Here is a 25,523-nt window from a genome sequence, read left to right as displayed (position 1 = left end):
TTTCAGATCAGTACTTTGCTGGAGGAAGCTTGGCCAGCTGTGGACTTTTGCAAGCCTGAGGTGGAGGAAAGAGTGTATTTTGGGATAGGAGATGTCGAAACAGATAACATGAGGTTTGGGCTGCATAAAAGTTTGAATTTCCATGTGGACAAAAGAAGCAAAACTGCTGAGAAAGCTGGGAGGCAATCTATCCTATGTACAGTATGTATACATAGTATAACTATTTACTTTTTGGTATGTAGTCATATGCTGGGTTCATCTTTCTGGACATAAATTTATTGGTTGCTAGAGTTGAGCGAAACGGGTCGGTCAGATTAAAAAATCACCAACTTTCGCCAAAGTCGGGTTTCGCCGATCGAAACCCGACCCTAGCGTGAGGTCGGCCGTGAGGTCGCCGATCAGCGCACCAAAGTCACGTTTCAAATGATGCTTTCAGCACCTTTTCTCACCCATTGATGGAGGACGCACACTGTGGGCAACGCGATGACATGCGCAGCGGACAGCACCATCTTAGAGAAGGGCATTGAAGTAATTGGCTGGCTTTGCGTGGCGTCACAGTGGGTATAAAAGGCTATGAACGCCAACCGCCATCTTACTTCTGCCGATCTTACAATAGGGAGAGGTGCTGCTGCTGATTCTGAACAGGAACAGCGTTAGGCAGGGAAGAAGAAAAAAAAACTGCTTCTGCTGATAGTGCTTTTCACTGTACAGTTAGTGTGCAGTGAAAGGGGAGGATCTTTGTTGTGTGCAGCAGCGCTGGTGGTGATTAGGCTGCCTTATAAGGCTACCTGCTTTGCTGTGTGCACACTGCTGTTCAAACTGCTTTTTTCAAAGCACTCCAAATGTTATTATTTTGTCCTGGTGAGTTACTGAGAGTTCATTTTTTCACACACCGTCTCAGTTTTTCCAGACCTACACCTTAGAGTCGTGTCCATTTTTCAAACAGTTTCGTATATCTGCTGTTAGATCACAGTCAAAACTAGACAGAGACAGTGTGTGTCAGTCCGTATACAAATACACAGAGCTTGACAATTTTCCATACACAGCGTACAGCGGTGTACGCTCCTCATACACTACCGTGTACCGCCTTCTAGCACGGACAAATAGAAGCTACCTGTGTGTGACTCTGAAAAAAAAAAACGAGGAGTTTTTCCATTTTTCCAGACCTACACCTTAGAGTAGTGTCTATTTTTCAAACAGTTTCGTATATCTGCTGTTTGATCACGGTCAAAACTAGTCAGAGACAGCGTGTGTCAGTCCGTATACAAATACACAGAGCTTGACAATTTTCCTTGCACACATCGTATAGAGCTGTCCGATTCTCCAACAGTATTGTAAATCTGCCGCTCGCATTACAGTCACTTTTATACCTAGCCAGCGTGTGTGTGTGTGACACTCCGTAAATACATATACGGAGATTGTTAGTTGCACAAAAATCATATACAGCTGTACAATTCTGATACAGTTCCGTATATCTGCTTGTTGGATTACGGTCCAATACATACTGTGAGAGCGTCTGTAACTAACATAATATATACATTGATTTAATTTGTTTAATACACCTTACACAGCTGGACGCTCCTCATACAGTACCATCTCTTTGCTGGTATTTTTGGTACATTTTCCCAAACATGAGGAAGTATGGTGGAAGAGTCCACGGACGTGGGCAGGGGGGCACAGCTGGTACTGATGGTGGTGGTGCATCTGCTGGTTCTGGCAAAAGCACAATAGCAGTTAAGGCAGGAGTTGAGCCTGCGTTATCTTCTGGCCCAAGAAGGCCTATAAGGTTGCCTTTTCTTGGAGTAGGAAAACCGCTTTTACAGCCGAAGCATCAGGAACAGGTTTTGGCGTACATTGCCGAAACAGCCACCAGCTCTATTGCCTCCTCTTCTGCACAGTCAAAACATGCAAGCACGGAATCGTCAGTGCAGGGTTCTGGTCATAAATAACCCCTTTCCTTGTGTCCTTCACCCCCACCAAAAGTTAAGGATGCGGCAGCCCACACTTCAGATTACTCTATGGAGCTCTTTTCACATACCATGCCTGGGTTATCCAGTCAGATCTTGAATTCCCCAGTCCAAGATGAATCTTACATGGAGTGCACTGATGCACAGCCACTGCTAGATGATTCTGCTGCTACATTGACCCACAGCACTACATTGCCCTCGCAGTCTATTGAGCCAGAATCTGACCCTGATGAAACCCAGGTGCCCCTTCCCGCATACTATACCACCTTACACGGTGACACAGAGGAATGTAAAGAGGAAGGTGCAGAGGACTTTGAAGAGATGATGGATGACCAAGTTCTGGACTCAGATTGGCATCCATTGGGGGAGGAGGGTGGCGCTGGCAATAGTTCAGATAAGGAGAAGGATCTGCAGCATGCATTGACATCGCAGCAGCGGTTATCTAGCAGGCACTTAGCTATCCTAAAACGTGGAACAAAAACGAAAAGAGTTGCTGGACAGCTTGACCAGACGGTCAACTTAGCACAGCGTGCAACGCCAGAAAATGTTTACCATAGTAGGAAGAGTGCAGTGTGGCAATTCTTTGTCCAAAATCCTACTGATGAGGCAAAGGTTACCTGTAAAAAGTGCGGAAGGACCTTTAGACGAGGTAAACAACTTAGAAATTTGAATACCAGTTGCATGCTTAGACATTTAATCAACATGCACTTGCAAGCGTGGAAGGACTACAAAACCTCAGGTAGCACATGTGCACCTGCTCCGACTGAAGGTAGCCAACAATGCTCCATCACTACCCCCACTGTAAGACCACCACCACCATTAAGCACACCACCAGCACTACATGGGGAGGTGTCATCGCAAGGCGAAAGCACTCAGGGAATCACAATGGTTTTGCAACACAACACTGAATCTAGGCCATCACCACCAATACCATCACCAACCCCCTCTCACTCCATCCGGTCCACCACTACTTCCCCCATATGCAGCTCTCCAGTCCAGCTCACCCTACCAGACACTCTGAGTAGGACAAGAAAGTACTCATCCTCTCATCCGCGTACACTGTGTTTGAACGCCTACATTGAACATTGCCAAACTAATCTCATTAGAGATGATGCCTTACCGTTTGGTTGAAAGCGAAGCTTTCCGAGACCTCATGGCCTACGCTGTCCCACGTCATGACCTACCCAGTCGGCACTTCTTTTCTCAAAAAGCCATCCCTGCCCTCCACCGGCATGTGAAAGACCGCATTGTCCATGCACTAAAACAATCAGTGAGTGGAAAGGTGCACCTCACAACAGATGCATGGACCAGTAGACATGGCCAGGGCCATTATGTGTCCATCACTGTGCACTGGGTTAATGTGGTGGATGCAGACTCCACTGGGGACAGCGGCGGTAGAACAGTGCTGCCTAGCCCACGGTATAGGAAACAGTTGGCTGTAGGCTTTCGCTCCTCCTCCTCGTCTATCAGCGAAAGCTCGTCCACAGAGTGCAGTCGCACGAGCACTACATCCACAGCTGGCAGTGTTGCATACGAGGTGTCCTATTATCGAACAGCTAGTGGTAAGCGTCAGCAGGCTGTGTTAAAGATGATGTCTTTGGGCGACAACAGACACACCGCGGAGGTACTGGCCGACTACTTAAAGCGACAAACAGAGTCATGGCTGGGCAGTCTACATCTTGAGGCAGGCAAGGTAGTCAGTGATAACGGCCGTAATTTTGTGGCAGCCATAGCCTGTGCAAATCTCACACACATACCTTGCCTGGCTCACACTTTGAACCTGGTGGTGCAGTGCTTCCTTAAAAATTATCCGGAGTTAACATCCCTGCTCCATAAGGTGCAAAGACTGTGCTCGCACATCCGTCGCTCTGCCGTACACTCCAGTTGTATGCAGAAGCTGCAGCGATTGCTCCACCTCCCCAAGCACCGCCGAATCATAGACATTGCAACAAGGTGGAACTCCACCCTGCACATGGCTGAGAGGCTGTGCGAACAGAGGCAGGCTGTAATGCATTTGTGGGAGGATACACGGACAGGCAGTTTGAGGGAAGACATGGAATTGTTGAGTATGCAATGGTCAAAGCTGAAAGACCTCTGTAAAGTCCTTCAGTGTTTTGAGGAAGGCACATGGCTGGTAAGCGCAGACCACGCCATCATAAGCATGAAATCCCACTTATGCGTCTGCTCATGCAGAGTTTGACGCACATTAAGGATCAGGCGTCTGCAGCGGAGGAGGAGGGAAGCCTTGATGACAGTCAGCCATTGTCTGGTCAGAGAACTGTCCCGGACGAGGTGGAGGAAGAAGAGGAGGAGGATGAGGGGGATGATTATTTTGGACAGGAGAATGTTTCTCAGGGGGCAAGAGAAAATGTTGGTGTTCCAAGGTCAGGGACAGTGTTTGTGCGTGACTGTAGGTATGTGGATTTGCCAGAAACTGCTCCTCCACCCACCACGGGCACTGCATCACTGACACCTGGAACATTGGCCCACATGTGCGATTATGCCTTGCGGATCCTAAAAAGGGACCCCCGCATTGCCAAAATGATGAGGGATGATGACTACTGGCTGACCAGCATCCTCGATCCACGCTACCAAGGCAAATTACACAACATCAAGCCACAGGAGAGCCTAGAGATAATATTGGCAAACAAACAAGCAACTCTGGTAAACCGTTTGTTAGAGGCTTTCCCAGCACACAACAGTGGTGCTGGTACTTCCACTGTCACGTGGACCCGTCCTGTGTAACACGACCCGCAGGGTCGGTAACTTAGACAACACGAAACGGCACGTGTAACTGAAACAGCAAAACACGGGGAAGGGGCAACAGTTACAACAGTGGGCCCTGCGATAGGTAACGGGGACGTGGAGACCTCCTGCACTACCCTGAGTCAGTGTCCCTCACACTCCTAACGTTCCCTATACCGGTTCCACACCGGGCGCCGATCAGGATACCTGTCACCCTAGCACACCCTACACCTATCCCTTGCTAGGAAGCTGGGTGGTGCAGTCACTGGCCCCACCGCTGTACTAAAATACACCAGGGAAAATACAAACAGGGGAAACACCAAAAAGACTTATCTTGCTCTGCTGCAGCACCAGACAGCAGAGTGCATCACCGGATTAACTTTTCGCAGTGGCTCGACACTTCATCTCACTCTGCTGCGGACACCGGGCAGCCAGAGTTCAACACCAGTTTCAGCAGTGGCTCCAACCTTCAAGCCAGCTGCTAACTTCACCAGGTTTCTGCAGTGGCTTCATACCTCAGCCAGCTGCTCCCTTCACCGTGGTTGGAATCCCAAAAAGACGCTAAAAAAAAGGTTACTAGTGCATTTTATCTGTCATGATCCAGCATGGATCATGACACCCATGAGCCGTAGTGGGCACAATGGAAGAGGTGTTCGTGCTGCACACAGCAGAAGTGGCGTTGGAGACAGGGGTTTAATGACCATGTTGTGGAATGATTGCTCAAGTACCGCTCACACGACTGCTAATACTGCATCGATTAAAAGTAACAGGAGGCAGCAGTTGTCAACTATGGTTACAAACTACTTTTCCTCCCATATCGATGTTCTCCCTCACAGGTCATTCCCCTTTGATTATTGGGCCTCTAAACTGGATGCCAGGCCTGAATTGACACAATATGTCTTACAGGTAGTGTTGAGCGATACCTTCCGATATCGGGAAATATCGGATCGGATTGGATCGGACTGATACCCCCAAAATATTGGATATCGCCGATTCCGATACCGGAAACCAATGCAAGTCAATGGGACACAAATATCGGAAAGAAAATAAACCCTTACTTTCCTTATAGGTTAATTCTACATGAAGTAAAACAACTAAGAATAATGTAGAATGTATTGGGGAAGGTGGAGGAGACATTAAAGGTATAGAGGTTTAGCCCAATCAAATGGAATAGCAGGAATTAATTTTTTTTTAAGACGTTCTGAGTTACAAAGATATTGACTATGTTAAAGGGGTTGTGTAGCAATAGAGGGAGACGTTCAGAAAAGGCACATGTTGGCGGAGTGTTGGAACGGAGTGCTTCATCTAGCTCGGAGGTTGACTGAGCCCCTGACCCGGAGGACACGGCACGGATGCGGGCACCTGTATGCACAACAGACTGTGAGTAAAGCTTTGGAACTACATGCCCTGGTGTCCTCCAGTTATTCCTGCACCAACACACTCAGCACTGCTACATCTCTGTGCCTGACTCTGCACCATCTACGTCTCTTCACTACCTCTCCATCTACACTGCCCTGGGACTACAGCCCTACCTGTGGAGGGCCACAACATCAAAGCTGCACCACACCATCTGTCCCAGAGGATCTGTCTGCAGCGTCAGCTTAACATCTTCATTGCTGAACACCACAGGTGGCGTCATGATTCATTCACTCATAAACTTTAATCATCATCCACACGTTCAACATTTTCCTTTTACAATGGACGCCCAGGACCACGGACCGGGTCACAGCTAACGTGACATCTTCCATTGAAACCAACGGGCCAGATACCGAGTACCCCACCAGCCCTGGTGGGCGATCCAACTTGGTGGAAATACATAACAGAACAGGTTGCCTGGGCTTTTCACATACTCTCAGTGCATATCTAGGCTGCAGAATGCTGACAATAAGTAATTTACCTTCTGTGGCTAGTCTCACGGTTTCCAAGATATAATCTCTTGCTTCTAAGATAAACGTCCGGGGGGTGTGTTCTGGCATTGAAATGAGAACTGGTCGTTTCCTCCTCCCTCACTAGTTTCACTTTCCATAGATCACTGTTCAGCGTGTGTCTGGGGGAGGAGCAGCTTGGTGGTCTGCTCACAGCCAATCACAGTCATGCAATTAGTTAACATGCCTAACATGCATATCAGGATGTGCCCACACTTCTTAGGATTCCTCATTGGCTGAATAAAATCAAACTGGATCATTGCATTATGGGAACTTCCGATTCCGGTATTCGATATTCTAAAAGTATCGGAACTCAGTATCGGAACTCCAATACAGTGAATATCGGCCGATACCCGATATTGCAGTATCGGAATGCTCAACACTACTTACAGGAGCTCGCTTGCACTGCTGCTAGTGTGTTATCTGAAAGATTCTTCAGTGCTGCTGGATCTATCCTGATAGAAAAAAGGACCCGTCTGTCGACCCAAAATGTTGATGATCTAACCTTCATTAAAAAGAACCATGCATGGGTTTCAAAGGATTTTGTTCCACTTTCCCCTGATGACACATAGGTTACCAGAAAAGTGCCTCGGTTTTTTCCTCCTCTTCCTCGGACTTGCCCAATTACCCCCTCTGCAGCAGCTGAATGTCCAGCCAACACATCTACATATGCCAATTTTTAAGCCTCCCTAACTGGGCTTCCCATCCCTCCCCCAACGGCTGGGGTCAAGACCTGGCGCACCCGGGCAAGTGCCGTTGCTCTGAACAGGTGGATGGGCCCACTGATGGCCGACGGCAATGGCACAGGGCCCCTCATAGTACAATACAGTGTCTCAGACTGTGGTAGGGCCCACTCACCGTCAGACACACGAGCGTACTATGAGGGGCCCTGTGCCAGTACCGTCGACCATGATTGTGCCCCCCCTGCTTGGTCATGGCCACAGCACTTGCAAGTTGCAATACTTACCTCTGCCTGCTCCACCGCTATGTAGTCTGGGCAGTTAAATCCTTCACAGGGACGGCCACTAGAAATTTGGTGTATTGATCAATGATGGTTAAGATGTAGCTATGGCCTGTCCTGCTGGCCTCTACCTTCAGATGATCAATGGCTACCATTTGAAATGGACGTCAACTTAGAAGCGGATGCAGTGGTGGTTTATGATCACCTTTCGCAGTTGTGATAGTCACAGACGTGTGACATTCCTGCCACCATTTTTCAATGTCTCCTCTCATGCCAATCCAATAGAATTGCCTACGGCCTGTGGCTTCTGTCTTTTGCACTCCAAAATGACCAGACACATCATGATAGGCAGTGAGGACCATGGGTACATCTCTCCCTGTGATCACAATTTGATGGAGACGAGTAACAGTGATGTGATCCATGCTACTGCGATAAAGCAATCCTTTCTTCACAAAGAACCTTATTCGCTTTCTTCACAGACACAGTAATTGAGGGTCTGCATCGCCTCTGCAACATCTACCGGGAGGTTTTCCCGCGATGAGTAATTCCAAAATTTCTGCTAACACTCGACTTGGCGTCTATACTTGTATCCATGTAGTTTCCAGTAGCAGAGATTCTTGACTGGCTTACTGAGATTGAAATATATACGAAGATTTAAAAGTACCACAACACTGTATATTGGTGTACGCTATGAATACCTTTCCCTTTTTCTACTTTTTTAAATCTGGTGTAATACATAGTGAGCCTGTGAGTGTCTGTGTCTGACTCCGGAAGTATAGACGGAAATTTAACCCTAGACTGGACACACCTGGTATGTGCTGATACAGTACCTTGTTTCAAAAATTTGTATTAAGGTATCATCTGTAGGATAACCAACTGTGGGGGGGACCCTCTTCTTGCCGCAGACAAACACAAGACTGAGACAGAGTTTGTATTGAACAGGTCCGCTTTTAGTGCCCATCCTTCTGTCGACAACAGCAATTCACCACAGCCATTTCACATTTCTCTCTACACAGGCCCCGGTACCTTCACTTCCTTTGTAACTATAATCGTGCCGTCCTCTGTGGCTCTTCCAATGTGGCTGGCCTAGGCCCAACCACCACAGCGCTGCATCAGTCTGAGCACATCGTCCATATGATAGCCCCAGGCCGTCTTCGTCTGCGGCTACCGTCCTCTGGCCCACTCCCCATGACCGCCTCAACTGTCATTCCTCTCTGGAGCCTTTCCACTGTCTCTATTTCCTCAGCAGAACTTCCTCTTTACTGTGCTCCCTTTGCCGACTGACTCTTCCAGAACCTTCCCTCAGCCTTTTATATTTCCAGTTCTGGTAACTCCGCCCACCATCACCTAACAGTTTCTCTGACCAAAGGCAGTTATTCAGTCCCACTCCTACACTCTCCACTGCCCTCCAATGGGCAAGCTAAAACACTGAACCCTTTGTCTTTATCTTAGGCCTCTTTCACACTTCAGTTTTTTGCATCAGTTATAATCCGCCAAAAAGGCGGACAAGCGGATCCGTTCTTAACTGATGTGAACGGATGGCACAGGATCCGTTTTTAGACGGATCCTGAAAATGAAGAAATCGCTGGCCGGGAAAGGAGAGAGAGAGAGAGAGAGAGAGAGAGAGAGAGAGAGAGAGAGGATCCGCCAGAGAAAAAAACGTTACAAGCTCCGTTTTGAAATTTTTGAGGATGGTGACGGACAGCAACTTTTGGCGGATCCTCACAAAAACCGGATGCAACGGACAGCAATCCGTCACAATCCGCCATTAATGCAAGTCAATGGGAAAAAAACGGATCCTCAAAAAAAATTTGAGGATCCGTTTTTTTTCAAAACCTGGCGGATTGTGACTGATTGTAAAAAACGGAAGTGTGAAAGAGGCCTTAGCGGTTTCACATCTACACTGCACTACACCTCTGCTTCTCACTACAGGCTGGTTTGTCTGGCAGTATCAGGAACTGTTTGTGGCTTACATTGCTGAAACAGCCTCCAGCTCTATCGCCTCCTCTTCTGAAGTTGTAAAAAATGCAAGCACTGAGTCGTAACTGCAGGCTTCTGGTCAGGAGCAACCCCTTTCCTTGTGTCCTTCACCCACACCAAAAGTGAAGGATGTGGAAGCACACACCTCAGATTACTCCATGGAGCTCTTTTCACATACCAGGCCTGGGTTAATTAAAAATAGGGCCTACCATGTACTGCAGCAATGTAAATGGGGCAGATCAGACACTGGAGCAGCATCTAAGGGGTACATTATACACTGGAGCATTACAAATGGGGCCCATTATATATGGAGCATTATTGGAGCCCATCATACACTGGAGCATCATCCATGAGGCCCATCATGTACTTGTGCAATGTAAATGGGGCAGATCAGACACTGGAGCAGCATCTAAGGGGCACATTATACACTGGAGCATTACAAATGGGGTCCATTATATATGGAGCATTATTAGGGCCCATGATACACTGGAGCATCATCCATGAGGCCCATCATGTACTGGAGCATTGTAAATGGGGCAGATCAGACACTGGAGCAGCATCTAAGGTCCCATTATACACTGGAGCATTACAAATGGGGCCCATTATATAAGGAGCATTATTGGAGCCCATCATACACTGGAGCATCATCCATGAGGCCCATTATGTACTGGAGCAATGTAAATGGGGCAGATCAGACACTGGAGCAGCATCTAAGGGGCACATTATACACTGGAGCATTACAAATGTGGCCCATTATCTATGGAGCATTAATAGAGCCCATCACACACTGGAGCATCATCCATGAGGCCCATCATGTACTGGAGCAATGCAAATGGGGCAGATCAGACACTGGAGCAGCATCTAAGGGGCCCATTATACACTGGAGTATTACAAATGGGGCCCTTTATATATGGAGCAATATGTGGAGCTCATCAGATACTGTATGGAACATTATATGTGACTAATTATTTGGTATGGAGAAATATATGGGGCTCATTATTCTGTATGGCGCACAATGTGGTGGCCATAATACTGTATGGAGTAATATACTGTCCTGTTTTTGAGCTATTGTTAGAGTTGAGCGATACCAGCCGATACTTGAAAATATCGGATCGGAATGGATCGGCCGATCTTAAAAAAAAGTATCGGTATCGCCGATTCCGATACCGGGAACCAATGCAAGTCAATGGGGCCAAAATATCGGAATTAAAAAAAACCCTTTCTTTCCTTGTAGGTTAATTCTACATGAAGAAAAACAACTAAGAATAATGTAGAATGTATTGTGGGAGGTGGAGGAGACATTAAAGCCATAGAGGTTTAGCCCAATCAAATGGAATAGCAGGAATTAAACTTTTTTTTTAAAGACGTTAGGAGTTACAAAGATATTGACTATGTTAGCCTCATTTATATTTTGCCAGACATGTATGTCTTCTTCTTCTTTCTTCTTTCTTCTTCTTTCTTATTCTTCTTCCTTTTTTTACCTTCTTCTTCTTATTATTCCTTTTTTTACATTTTTCTTCTTCTTCTTCTTCCTTTTTTAACATTCTTCTACTTCCTTTTTTTACATTCTTCTTCTTATTCCTTTTTTTACATTCTTCTTCTTCTTCCTTTTTTTAAATTCTTCTACTTCCTTTTTTTACATTCTTCTTCTTCTTCCTTTTCTTACATTCTTCATATTCTTCTTATTCAACAATTATTATTCTACATATTCAACTTCTTCATCTTCTTCCTATTCTTCTTCATTATATTCTTATTTGTGTCAGGCATTCCTGTAGTTGTTATCTAGAAAAGTTAGAAGTTTACACCTTCCGTTCTGCCTGTCACAAAAGATTTACAACAGGATTTGTCCGCGTTCAGTTTGGCCTGCAGCAGCAGGCCTTTTCCAGGGGCACCACGAGGAGGAACGGACTCACCCCCATACACTGCTTAGTCTTCTTCTGCTTATAAATAAGATAATATCATTTGCTCAGAGTAGTAGTCTTATGCTTAATGTTCTTCTGCTTTGTTTTTTTATGCTTCTTTGTCTTCTCTCTCTTGTTGTTCTGCATCTTGGTGGTTGTCTTCCTGTTCTTTGTCCTCTTGAACCAGCTGACGGTACTGGCACCAGTAGGGGCAGCAGAAGGAACAAGAGCCAATGGCACTACCGAGGACCAGCTGACGGTGCTGGAACCCGGTTACTAAGCAGGAGGTACCTGTGCTACAAAGCACTACCAAGGACCAGCAGACGTTGCCGGAACTCGGATACCGAGATGGAGGCACCTAGGCCAAAGGCTCTGACGAGAACCAGCTGACGGTGCTGGAACCCGGAGGGGTAGCATAAGCTGCAAGAGCAAATGGAAATAGCGAGGACCAGCTGACAGTGCTGGCACCCGGAGGGGCAGCAGAAGGAATAAGAGCCAATGGCACAACCGAGGACCAGCTGATGGTGCTGGAACCCGGTTACTAAGCAGGAGGTACCTGTGCTACAAAGCACTACCAAGGACCAGCAGACGTTGCCGGAACTCGGATACCGAGATGGAGGCACCTAGGCCAAAGGCTCTGACGAGAACCAGCTGACGGTGCTGGAACCTGGAGGGGTAGCATAAGCTGCAAGAGCAAATGGAAATAGCGAGGACCAGCTGACAGTGCTGGCACCCGGAGGGGCAGCAGAAGGAATAAGAGCCAATGGCACAACCGAGGACCAGCTGATGGTGCTGGAACCCGGTTACTAAGCAGGAGGTACCTGTGCTACAAAGAACTACCAAGGACCAGCAGACGTTGCCGGAACTCGGATACCGAGATGGAGGCACCTAGGCCAAAGGCTCTGACGAGAACCAGCTGACGGTGCTGGAACCCGGAGGGGTAGCATAAGCTGCAAGAGCAAATGGAAATAGCGAGGACCAGCTGACAGTGCTGGCACCCGGAGGGGCAGCAGAAGGAATAAGAGCCAATGGCACAACCGAGGACCAGCTGACGGTGCTGGAACCCGGTTACTAAGCAGGAGGTACCTGTGCTACAAAGCACTACCAAGGACCAGCAGACGTTGCCGGAACTCGGATACCGAGATGGAGGCACCTAGGCCAAAGGCTCTGCCGAGAACCAGCTGACGGTGCTGGAACCCGGAGGGGCAGCTGAAGTTACCCCTGAAAAGCAAAGTTGGCATGCCGCAAGCTGGCCGCAGTTACCGAATCACACAGTCCTACAGGGGGTGCTTGTCCTACTGGCACTACGGAACAAGCCTTTCTTACCAGAACCCGCAGTCCACATAGGAAGCACCTAAACTGCTGGCACCCTAGCCTCGGCTAACCCAACCGCAACACGACATGGCAACTTGGGGTGGCAAACTGACATTGACACTTCCCGGAAACAGCAGGCAGGGCTGGAACCAAGCTGGGCAGGAGGGAGTACCCGTACCAAAGTCAGTTATGAGCAGCAACTGGCGATGTTGGAGCCCAGGGACAAGCACTTAGCAGGCTGAGGCCTGATGTGCTGTCAATTGGGAGGCAGCAGGACAGATTGCCATCAAAACAGCAGGGGAACAGCTGACGTTACTGAACCCCACAAACACAGGAGCTAGTGTTTTACTCTGTGAAGACGGCACTTCCGAGCAACAACTGGCTGTGTTGAAGCCCAGGGACAAGCACGTAGCAGGCTGAGGCTGCATTGAAGAAATTTTAAGATCGGTTGTAGACTTCTACTAATTTTAACCAAGCTCCACTTAGGCCTGTGGCTTCACTGATTTTCGTATTTCCCCTGTCCTCCAACCCCGCCAGTTACAGCTCCGAAGTGGCGTCTGCACAATCCACACTTGTTCCTGTGTTACAGGTGTTCAGTCCGGTCAGTTAATCCCCTGATGTGTGTCCGGCAATGTCGCCTGCTCTGTCCACATGTGGACAGAGCAGGCGACATTGCCGGACACACATCAGGGGATTAACTGACCGGACTGAACACCTGTAACACAGGAACAAGTGTGGATTGTGCAGACGCCACTTCGGAGCTGTAACTGGCAGGGTTGGAGGACAGGGGAAATACGAGAGACAGTGGAGCCACAGGCCTAATTGGAGCACGGTTAAAAATCAGTAGTAGTACGACTGTGTAGGCAGCAGGAGACTTTGCCATCCACACAGCAGGGGATCAGCTGACGTTACTGAACCCCACTGAGACACGGGAGCAAGTGTCTCTTTCCGTGTGGACGGCACTTCCGAGCTACAACTGGCTGTGTTGAAGCCCAGGAAATAGGAGGGTGTAGGCAGAGGCCTACTGTATTTGGAATGTGGTGACAGCAGGAGAGACTGCCATCCACACAGCAGGGGATCAGCTGACGTTACTGAACCCCACTGAGACACGGGAGCAAGTGTCTCTTTCCGTGTGGACGGCACTTCCGAGCTACAACTGGCTGTGTTGAAGCCCAGGAAATAGGAGGGTGTAGGCAGAGGCCTACTGTATTTGGAATGTGGAGACAGCAGGAGAGACTGCCATCCACACAGCAGGGGATCAGCTGACGTTACTGAACCCCACTGAGACACGGGAGCAAGTGTCTCTTTCCGTGTGGACGGCACTTCCGAGCTACAACTGGCTGTGTTGAAGCCCAGGAAATAGGAGGGTGTAGGCAGAGGCCTACTGTATTTGGAATGAGGTGACAGCAGGAGAGACTGCCATCCACACAGCAGGGGATCAGCTGACGTTACTGAACCCCACTGAGACACGGGAGCAAGTGTCTCTTTCCGTGTGGACGGCACTTCCGAGCTACAACTGGCTGTGTTGAAGCCCAGGAAATAGGAGGGTGTAGGCAGAGGCCTACTGTATTTGGAATGTGGTGACAGCAGGAGAGACTGCCATCCATACAGCAGGGGATCAGCTGACGTTACTGAACCCCACTGAGACACGGGAGCAAGTATCTCTTTCCGTGTGGACGGCACTTCCGAGCTACAACTGGCTGTGTAGAAGCCCAGGAAATAGGAGGGTGTAGGCAGAGGCCTACTGTATTTGGAATGTGGTGACAGCAGGAGAGACTGCCATCCACACAGCAGGGGATCAGCTGACGTTACTGAACCCCACTGAGACACGGGAGCAAGTGTCTCTTTCCGTGTGGACGGCACTTCCGAGCTACAACTGGCTGTGTTGAAGCCCAGGAAATAGGAGGGTGTAGGCAGAGGCCTACTGTATTTGGAATGTGGTGACAGCAGGAGAGACTGCCATCCACACAGCAGGGGATCAGCTGACGTTACTGAACCCCACTGAGACACGGGAGCAAGTGTCTCTTTCCGTGTGGACGGCACTTCCGAGCTACAACTGGCTGTGTTGAAGCTCAGGAAATAGGAGGGTGTAGGCAGAGGCCTACTGTATTTGGAATGTGGTGACAGCAGGAGAGACTGCCATCCACACAGCAGGGGATCAGCTGACTTTACTGAACCCCACTGAGACACGGGAGCAAGTGTCTCTTTCCGTGTGGACGGCACTTCCAAGCTACAACTGGCTGTGTTGAAGCCCAGGAAATAGGAGGGTGTAGGCAGAGGCCTACTGTCTTTGGAATGCGGAGACAGCAGGAGAGACTGCCATCTCCACAGCAGGGGAACAGCTGTCAGTGCTGAACCCCACTAAAACTTGAACGAATGTGTTTGGCTCTGTGGAGACGACACTTCTGAACACCAACTGACTCTGTTGGAGCCCAGGATTAGGCGAGGAGCAGGCTGGGGCCTACTGGATTTTGGCAGGTGAAGGCAGCAGGAGACTTGCCATCTCCACAGCAGGGGAACAGCTGGCAGTGCTGAACCCCACTAACACTTGAACGAATGTGTTTGGCTCTGTGGAGATGACACTTCTGAACACCAACTGACGCTGTTGGAGCCCAGGATTAGGCGAGGAGCAGGCTGGGGCCTGTTGCTTTTGGCAGGTGAAGGCAGCAGGAGACTTGCCATCTCCACAGCAGGGGAACAGCTGGCAGTGCTGAACCCCACTAACACTTGAACGAATGTGTTTGGCTCTGTGGAGATGACACTTCTGAACACCAACTGACGCTGTTGGAGCCCAGGATTAGGCAAGGAGCAGGCTGGGGCCTACTGGATTTTGGCAGGTGAAGGCAGCAGGAGACTTGCCATCTCCACAGCAGGGGAACAGCTGGCAGTGCTGAACCCCACTAACACTTGAACGAATGTGTTTGGCTCTGTGGAGATGACACTTCTGAACACCAACTGACGCTGTTGGAGCCCAGGATTAGGCGAGGAGCAGGCTGGGGCCTACTGGATTTTGGCAGGTGAAGGCAGCAGGAGACTTGCCATCTCCACAGCAGGGGAACAGCTGGCAGTGCTGAACCCCACTAACACTTGAACGAATGTGTTTGGCTCTGTGGAGATGACACTTCTGAACACCAACTGATGCTGTTGGAGCCCAGGATTAGGCGAGGAGCAGGCTGGGGCCTACTGGATTTTGGCAGGTGAAGGCAGCAGGAGACTTGCCATCTCCACAGCAGGGGAACAGCTGGCAGTGCTGAACCCCACTAACACTTGAACGAATGTGTTTGGCTCTGTGGAGATGACACTTCTGAACACCAACTGACGCTGTTGGAGCCCAGGATTAGGCGAGGAGCAGGCTGGGGCCTGTTGCTTTTGGCAGGTGAAGGCAGCAGGAGACTTGCCATCTCCACAGCAGGGGAACAGCTGGCAGTGCTGAACCCCACTAACACTTGAACGAATGTGTTTGGCTCTGTGGAGATGACACTTCTGAACACCAACTGACGCTGTTGGAGCCCAGGATTAGGCGAGGAGCAGGCTGGGGCCTGTTGCTTTTGGCAGGTGAAGGCAGCAGGAGACTTGCCATCTCCACAGCAGGTGAACAGCTGGCAGTGCTGAACCCCACTAACACTTGAACGAATGTGTTTGGCTCTGTGGAGATGACACTTCTGAACACCAACTGACGCTGTTGGAGCCCAGGATTAGGCGAGGAGCAGGCTGGGGCCTACTGGATTTTGGCAGGTGAAGGCAGCAGGAGACTTGCCATCTCCACAGCAGGGGAACAGCTGGCAGTGCTGAACCCCACTAACACTTGAACGAATGTGTTTGGCTCTGTGGAGATGATACTTCTGAACACCAACTGACGCTGTTGGAGCCCAGGATTAGGCGAGGAGCAGGCTGGGGCCTGTTGCTTTTGGCAGGTGAAGGCAGCAGGAGACTTGCCATCTCCACAGCAGGGGAACAGCTGGCAGTGCTGAACCCCACTAACACTTGAACGAATGTGTTTGGCTCTGTGGAGACGACACTTCTGAACACCAACTGACACTGTTGGAGCCCAGGATTACGCATGCCGCATGCAGAGGCCAATGGGCAGCGGTTTTTATGGAGGTTGTTGACTACTACTGATTCTAACCATGCTCCACTTAGGCCTCTGGCTCCACTGTCTCTACTATTTACCCTGGCCTCCAACCCCGCCATCTACATCTCTGAAGTGGCGTCAGCACAATCTACACTTGTTCCTGTGTTACTGGTGCTCAGTCCCGTCAATTGATCCCCTGATGTTTGTCCGGCAAGTTTGCCAGCTCTGTCCTCATTCCCACTACTGGTTATGGGAATGTGGAAAGAGCAGGAGACCTTGCCGGACACACATCAGGGGATAAACTGATGGGACTGAGCCACAGGAACACAGGAACAAGTGTAGATTGTGCTGACACCACTTCAGAGATGTAGATGGCGGGGTTGGAGGCCAGGGGAAATAGTAGAGACAGTGGAGCCAGAGACCTAAGTTGGGCACGGTTAAAAATCAGTAGTGGTTTGAATGTTGATGGAGCTGGTGACTTTGCCGTCCACACAGCAGGGGATCAGCTGGCGTTACTGAACCCCACTAACACAGGAGCTAGTGTGTTTCTCTGTGCAGACGACACATCTGAGCGACAACTGGCTGTGTTGAAGCACAGGGATTATAGTTCAGGTGGTAGAAAAATGAACACACCAGCAGACCTGGATACAGTTGCCAACCACTAATTTAGTCTGTAAGAGGAATGGCAAAGTCTTTGGAGATCCAGGCCTTGTTCATTTTCAGAAAAGTCAGCCGGTCAACATTATCGGAAGATAGTCGCGTGCGACGGTCTGTTAGTACACCACCTGCGGCACTAAAGACACGTTCCGATAATACACTGGCAGCAGGGCAAGCCAGCACCTCCAATGCATACTGGCTAAGCTCTGGCCATGTATCCAGCTTAGAGACCCAAAACTTGAAGGGGGAAGAGCCATCTGGGAGTACAGTGACAGGGCAAGACATGTAGTCTGACACCATCTGACGGAAGCGTTGCCTCCTGCTGACTCGAGGCGTCGCTGATGGTGTAGACAATTGTGGTGGACACACAAAACTTTGCCACATTTGGGCCATAGTGGTCTTGCCTTGTGCTGCGGCGCTGCCTCTGCTCCCTCTTTGTGCAGAGTTTCCTCCACTGCCTCGACGCACAGAGCTGCTTTGTAAAGCACTAGCAACAATGCTGTCGGGTGGAATGGAAAACATTATGGACTGCACCAGTGACTCTTCGTACTCCCGCAGTTTACGCTCCCGGTTCAACGTTGGTATGAGCCTTTGTACGCTGTCCCGGTAGCGAGGATCTAGGAGGGTGTACACCCAATAATCAGCCGAGACGAGAATGTGGGCGATGCGGCGGTCGTTTCTCAGGCACTGCAGCATGAAATCAACCATGTGCTGCAGACTCCCAACTGCTAAAGAACCGCTGTCCCCTGTTTGAGGCGTGACCTCGGCCTGCTCTGCATCACCCCACCCTCGCTGTACATACTGAGTAGAGGTTTGTGTACCTCCCTCCTCTGGAGAGATGTCTTACTCCTCCATCGACTCCTCCTCATCCTCCTCACAAAGTGTCCCCTGCCTAGGCCTTTGTGAGGAAACACATAGCGCAGACTGTCCAGAAGCAGATGGCATTTGGGACCCATCATCCTCCACCTCTTCCGAAACCTCATCCCTTAGTGCTTGCAGTGTTTGTTGAAGCAGGCAGATAAGGGGGACAGTCATGCTGACTAGTGCATCATCTGCACTCGCAATCCGCATGGATTCAACGAAGGCACGCAAAACAAGGCAGATGTCCTTCATAGAGGCCCACTCAATGGTGCTGAAATGTGAACGGCGCACAGTGCGACTTGTTTGCGCCTGCTGCAGCTGGTACTCCATGACTGCTGCCTGCTGCTCACACAACCGCTCCAACATATGTAACGTTGAATTCCACCGGGTGGGTAGGTCACATATGATGCGATGTTCCGGAAGGCCAAATCGTCGCTGCAGAGCAGCGAGGCGCGATCTTGCCTTGCTGGAACGCCGCAAGTGAGCGCACTCTATGCGGACCTTGTGCAACAGTGCATCAAGATCCGGATAGTCCCTCAGAAAGCTCTGCACGACCAAGTTAAGCACATGTGCCAGACATGGGATGTGTGTGAGGTTGCCTAGGCCAAGAGCTGCCACCAGATTTCGGCCATTGTCACACACTACCAAGCCCGGCTGGAGATTCGCTGGCCCAAACCACACATCGCTCTCCTGCTTGATAGCATTCCAGAGCTCCTGCGCTGTGTGGCTTCGATTCCCCAAAGAAATTAATTTGAGTACAGCCTGTTGACGTTTGGCCACGGCTGTGCTCATATCGGTCGTAACAGGCTCCTGCTCTGCTGTTTCTGAGGAACTTGAGTAGGAGGAGGAGTCTATGTGTACAGACTGGAGTCCTGCAATCCGTGGCATTGGAAGAACATGTACAGCGCCACTCTCCAGATCTGTACCCGGCTCCACAACATTGACCCAGTGGGCAGTGAGGGAAAGGTATCGTCCCTGTCCATGGTTACTGGTCCACGCATCGGTGGTCAGGTGGACCTTGCTACTAACGGCGTTTAGTAGCTCATGTTTTATTTTGCCCTCAACATGTTTCTGCAGGGCAGGGACGGCTCGCCTGCTGAAAAAAAAGCGGCTGGGCACGTTGTATTGGGGGACTGCCAATGCCATTAAGTCCCGGAAGGTGTCAGTGTCCACCAGCCTGAATGACAGCATTTCAACTGCCAGAAGTTTGGCAATGCCAGCATTCAGAGACTGTGCTCGGGGATGGTTTGCCGAGTTAGGGCGCCTTTTATCCCATGCCTGTGCTACCGATGGCTGTGATGGATGGGAACGTGCTGCTATGGGTGGAATCTGACAGGGTCTCCGGACAACAGTGGCAGAGGTTCTTCCTTGGCGATCCTGTGAGGAAGCCGAACCAGCAGTGTGTGAGCTGGAGGAAGAGGCCCAAAAAGGAACTGAAGAGATGGTAGGTGGTGCTGTACGTTGGCCTACGTCTTCAGGGTGTCTCTGCAACTCCAACTCGTGCTTGGTGCGCACATGTTTCCACATATTTGTGGTATTGAGGTTGCTGACATTTCTCCCTCTTTTGACTATCTGATGACACAGCTTGCATTTGACAAAGCAAATGTCATCTGCAACTGTGTCAAAAAAGGACCACGCACTGCAAGTCTTGGGAGCGCCCGTTTTGCCTTTGGAATGAGGAATGCTCCTAACGGGTGCCGAAGTGGAGGGTACAGGCAACCAAGTCTTCCCCCTCCCTCTGCCTCCTGTTTTGGCCGGTAGGGAAATCTCTTCCTCCGAGCTGCTCCCACCACCTTCCTGTTCCTCACGCCATGATGGGTCAAGGACCTCATCATCTTCCCTCCCCTCTTCAAACAGCTGCTTCTCCAGGGTTGTCTCGCCAGCACCGTACGCACCAGAAAGTGGCAACTGAGTCTCGTCATCATCTGATGCGTACTGAGGTGTGCTGACCATAGGCACTGGCCCACTCACCTCTTCAGATTCAGAGGGACAAAGAAGTTACGCATCACTGCATACTCCCTCTTCTTCACATTCAGGAATGCTGCTTGGCTGGCCCCCTCTTTCCAAGCCAACAGATTCCGAGAACAGAAGTAGAGACTGTGATGGCTCCTGTCCATGTCTCTCTGACTGCCTGGGCACTTTGGCAGGTGGTGAAGAGACAGATGGTTGCTCTTCGGTGCTTTGGTCCTGAGAGGCTGTGGAAGTAATTGAAGTCGATGCGTTAGCTGCCATCCATCCGACAACGGCTTCAATTTGTTCCTCCCGCAGCAGTGGGGTACGTTGAGGTCCTACAAAGCTGCGCATAAAGGACTGTTGCCTGCTAAAACTGGGGGATGCTGATCCACTGGTGCCCGCAGCAGGCCCAGAATCCCCACGCCCTCTACCTGCAGAATCCCCACGTCCTCTCCCTGCAGAATCCCCACGTCCTCTCCCTGCTGAAACTCCACGCCCACGCCCACGCGCCTTACTCCCTGCCTTCTTCATCTTGCCAGACTGCTTAAGATAGGCAAAAAAGTACAAAGGGGGGCCTTAGTGTGCTTATTCCTGAACAGCTGGTTACAGGTACAAGAAACACTAATTTTATGAAGTGTGTGTGTGTGTGTGTGGACTACACTTTAATAGGAGCTGATGTGGCCTACACAAGTTCCAAATGTAGTGTTTGGTGAACTTTTTTGTGGTTTCTTTGTTGGAAACAAACTCAAAGTATGTGAACAAAGAATTGAAACTGATAGTATCACCAACTTTTTGGAGCTATTACAATGCAGGCAGGTAACCTACAATGCAAAAGATGAGGCTCCAAAAAAATTGGGTAATGCTAATCTGGCTGCGCCGGCAGGGCACAAGCCAGAAAAAAAGGCTCCTCTATCTACTCCTATATAGTGTTTGCAGCCAACCAATGTTGATGGATACGGATGGATGCACACTAATAGGAGAAGAAAAAATGAGCTGCACTCAAAGACAAATATGTGTGAGGCAGTGACGCACGTTGAGCGTCCTACAACCAGATATAGCTGCAGGACACTCTACTCTGCGTGAGCTGCACTCACACACAGTCAGAGACCTCTCAGACAGCCGTGAACAGTGCAGCTAAGTGGGCACTGGCACTGACAGGCTGCAGAAAGGCTCCGCTGTGTACTCCTATATAGTGTTTGCAACCACCGTAGATGGAGACGGATGGATGCACACTAATAGAAGAAAAAATGAGCTGCAATAAAAGAAAAATGTGTGAGGCAGTGACACGCTGAGCGTCCTACAACCAGACGTAGCTGCAGGACGCACTACTCAGCGTGAGCTGCACTCACACACAGTCAGAGACCTCTCAGACAGCCGTGAACAGTGCAGCAAAGTGGACATTAGCACTGAAAGGCTGCAGAAAGGCTCCGCTGTCTACTACTAGTGTTTGCAACCAACGTATATGGATACGGATGGAAGCACACTAGATTGAAATTATGTAAAAAATGCAGCTCAAAAATTAAAAGATGTATGAGGCAGCACTGAGGCACGCTGGGCAGCCTACAACCTGACGTGGCTGCAGGACCCACTCCACAGCGTGAGCTGCACTCACACAGCCCTTGCAGACAGCTGTGAACACTGCTGCTAGGGCAAAGAAGGCTACAGTGGTGGTTTATGTAGCCTGGGTAAAGCACTAGATGTTTGGTGGAATCGCTATTTCTAACTGTCCCTCACAGTCTTCTACAGCAACCTGTCCCTAACTGAATTCACAGCAGAGTGAACCAGAAATGGCGGCTGCGGTGGCTTTTATAGTGCATCATGACATCATTTCGGCAGCCAATCACAGCCATGCCAATAGTTAACATGCCTACATGCCTAACAGGATGTGCCCACACTTCGGAGGATTCCCATTGGCTTAATCAAAGCAAGCAGGCTCGTAGCATGATGGGAACTTCCGATTCCGATTCCGGTATCCGATATGACAAAAGTATCGGAAGTCAGTATCGGAATTCCGATACCGCTAATATCGGCCGATACCCGATACTTGCAGTATCGGAATGCTCAACACTAGCTATTGTACAATTTAAAATAGATCAGTCATGTCATGTAAGCAGTGAAGTATGTGTCATTGTACTATACCTATATTTCTGTGGCGTATCGGAGCATCATGAGTTGTGGTATGTGTTAAAGGGGCGCACTGACGCTCTTTGGCCCAGAGCACACAAAAACCTGGAGCCAGCCCAACCCCCCACAACTTTAGCCAAATAACCCCCAGTTTTCAATGCATAACTATAATTAGGAAGTAAATTAAGGTTGACAAACTTCAGTTATAAGAATTGATATTTTTGGCATTGAAATGGGCACTGTAGGTGTGTTTACTGTCTTCCACTCCCTGCCGACTTTGCTTCCCCATTGACTTGCATTGGGTTTCGTGTTTTAGTCGGCCTCTGACTTTTCCCTATAGTCGGCCGATTTCGTTCTACCCGACTTTTGCGAAAGTCGGGTTTCATGAAACCCGACTCGACCAGAAAAAAGGCAAAGTCGCTCATCTCTATTGGTTGCTGGACTGTGTACACATTGTGCAGCGATATCCACACTGAGCAGTGAAGAGGCAAAGTACAAAATAAAAGTCTCTTTAATGCTCAAGTCAGAGCAAAACACAACACATGATATCCTCAGAATTGCAGTCGGGAAACATCCTCCAGACTGCAGTCAATAAACATGCCAGTCCACCTCCAAGTCCGGTTGCCGTGGGCGACTGCACCGCTGTGTACGATTTGGGGGCCAGGCTTTTCAGCTCCGCTTGCCTGTGTTGCCTCACACAGGTGAAGCTCTGCAGAGCCTTCTGCTTTGCACGCTTGCTAGACCAAACTAGCACTGACCCTGATCCACCCAAACCCTTTACTGCAGGGTTTTTAACTGGAATCTGTGACCATGGGCCACATGGAAAACCAGGGCTGGGGGAGGAAATGGACTGCCCCACTACCATCCTGTAGTCTGTTTAAAAAATAAAAACCCAGCAGGATACCTCTGTGGTAAGAGGGATCCAGGAACCTGCGTGGCCAACAGGTAACGGTCTTGAAAACCGTGTGATACTGACCGGGGTCAGAAAGAGACTGTGCGTGTGAATGGACATTTATCGGATGCCTCTGAGGACAAGAGGAATCCGAGAACCTGTCTGAGCGATCCAACAGGTAACGGTCTTGACAATCGTGTGTTTACTGACTGGGGTCAGTGATAAGTATGTTTCAGGAAAAGACTGTACTTTGTTCCATGTTTATGGATACCTCTGAGGAGGGATCCGGGAACCTGTGTGGCTGACACCAGCAGGAAACGGACAGGTGTCCGTGTTATACTGACTGGGGACAGTGAGAGACTGTGTCTGTATTCACATAGTAACGCTGAATGTGTAATAGACAGTGCAAATGGCTGCTGGAACTGTCTAAATAATAAAATAATGGCTTCATTTTAACCCTGAACGTGCCAGTGTTTACCTCAAAGACCTGCAAAGTTGTTAGGAATCTGTGTCCTGCCATACTTATGCAGAGATCCAGATCTGTTATGAATGAGTAACCGTAGGAGGCAAAAACAGAAATACAAGCTAAGTCCAGAAAACCAGAGAAGTTGGCAACTATCAGATTGCAGACCCCTGAACCTATCAACACAACTAGCAGTAGCCGTGGGGGGTTCCTACGATGCCCTAGACCCCTCGATCACAGCCGGAGAATTAAATAGGCCTAAAGAAGGAAAGGGGAAATCTAAACTGCCCCAGAGCAGACCCCAAAGCAATAGGCAGCCCCCAACATATAATGACGGTGAAGCAAGATGAAAACACTAACACAGACAGAAAGATAGACTGAGCAAAGACAGGGCCCAAAACTACCTAGATAGGAAAGGACAGGAAGGCTGCTGTCTGCAATCTGCCAAAACCATATCAAAGACATAAGCCAACAAGCTGATATGAAAAAGACCCTGAAGCAGCTAGGCTTCAAAAACTAAATCAGCACTCAGGTATTTTCAGAAGACAGAGCTAAAGGAATTCAGCACACCCCAGCAGGGAATGGCAGAAATCCAGAAAAACAAAGCAAAACAAAGTCAAAGCACAAATGCAAAAAGCCGAGCAGCAAACTTAGCTTTAGAGGAGCAGGAATTCAGACTGGTCTCCAAGGATCCCACAGAGAAATCACCCGCAGGGCAGAAGGGCGTCGGCAGCCTTATATCCAGTCAGTAACTCCACTCAGCCAGTCATCATCATCAGCCTCAGGTGTTTGATAATCAGGCTCACTACCTTTCTTTACCAGAAGAGGGAGTTCCTCGGGCCTCAGTAGTGAAGGGGAAAATGAACTCACAACAGTACCTCCCCCTTGAGGAGGAGTCACCGAACCCTCAACCACGCCACCAGGGCGATCAGGGTGAGCCCGATGAAAGGCAAGCACCAATCTTTTGGCATGAATATCAGAGGCAGAGACCCAGGAATTATCCTCCTGACCATAACCCTTCCACTTAACCAAATACTGGAGTCTCCGTCTAGCCAGACGGGAATCCAGTACTTTCTCTACCTCATATTCCATGTTACCTTCAACCAATACAGGGTCTGGAGGTGCCACCCCCGGAAAAACAGGTTCAACAAACCTCTTCAACAAAGATTTATGGAACACATTATGGATTTTAAATGTGACAGGAAGAGCCAAACGAAAAGAGACCGGATTAATAATCTCCACAATCTTGTAAGGTCCAATAAATCTAGGCTTAAACTTAGGAGAAGCCACCTTCATAGCAATATTTTTTGATGATAACCACACCATATCACCAACCTTAAACTGGGGACCAATGGTCCTATGTCGGTTGGCAAACCGCTGGGCCTTTTCCTGGGAGAGAGATAACTTATCCACCACTTGGTCCCAGATCTGGTGCATTCTCTCCACCACAGTGTCAACACCTGGGCAGGCAGAGGGCTCCACCTGCCCTGAAGAAAATAGAGGATGAAATCCAAAGTTACAAAAAAGAGGTGACATCAAAGTGGCAGAACTAGCTCTATTATTTAAGGCAAATTCAGCCAAGGGCAAAAATGAAACCCAATCATCCTGATCAGCAAAAATAAAACATCTCAAATATGACTCCAGGGTCTGGTTTGTTCTCTCTGTCTGCCCATTGGTCTGAGGGTGAAAAGCAGAGGAGAAGGACAAC

Source organism: Dendrobates tinctorius, unplaced genomic scaffold (genome assembly GCF_039654945.1).
Source record: "Dendrobates tinctorius isolate UK_male_01 unplaced genomic scaffold, ASM3965494v1 ptg000019l, whole genome shotgun sequence".
In the NCBI taxonomy this organism is placed as follows: domain Eukaryota; kingdom Metazoa; phylum Chordata; class Amphibia; order Anura; family Dendrobatidae; genus Dendrobates; species Dendrobates tinctorius.
This window is presented reverse-complemented; position numbering follows the sequence as displayed.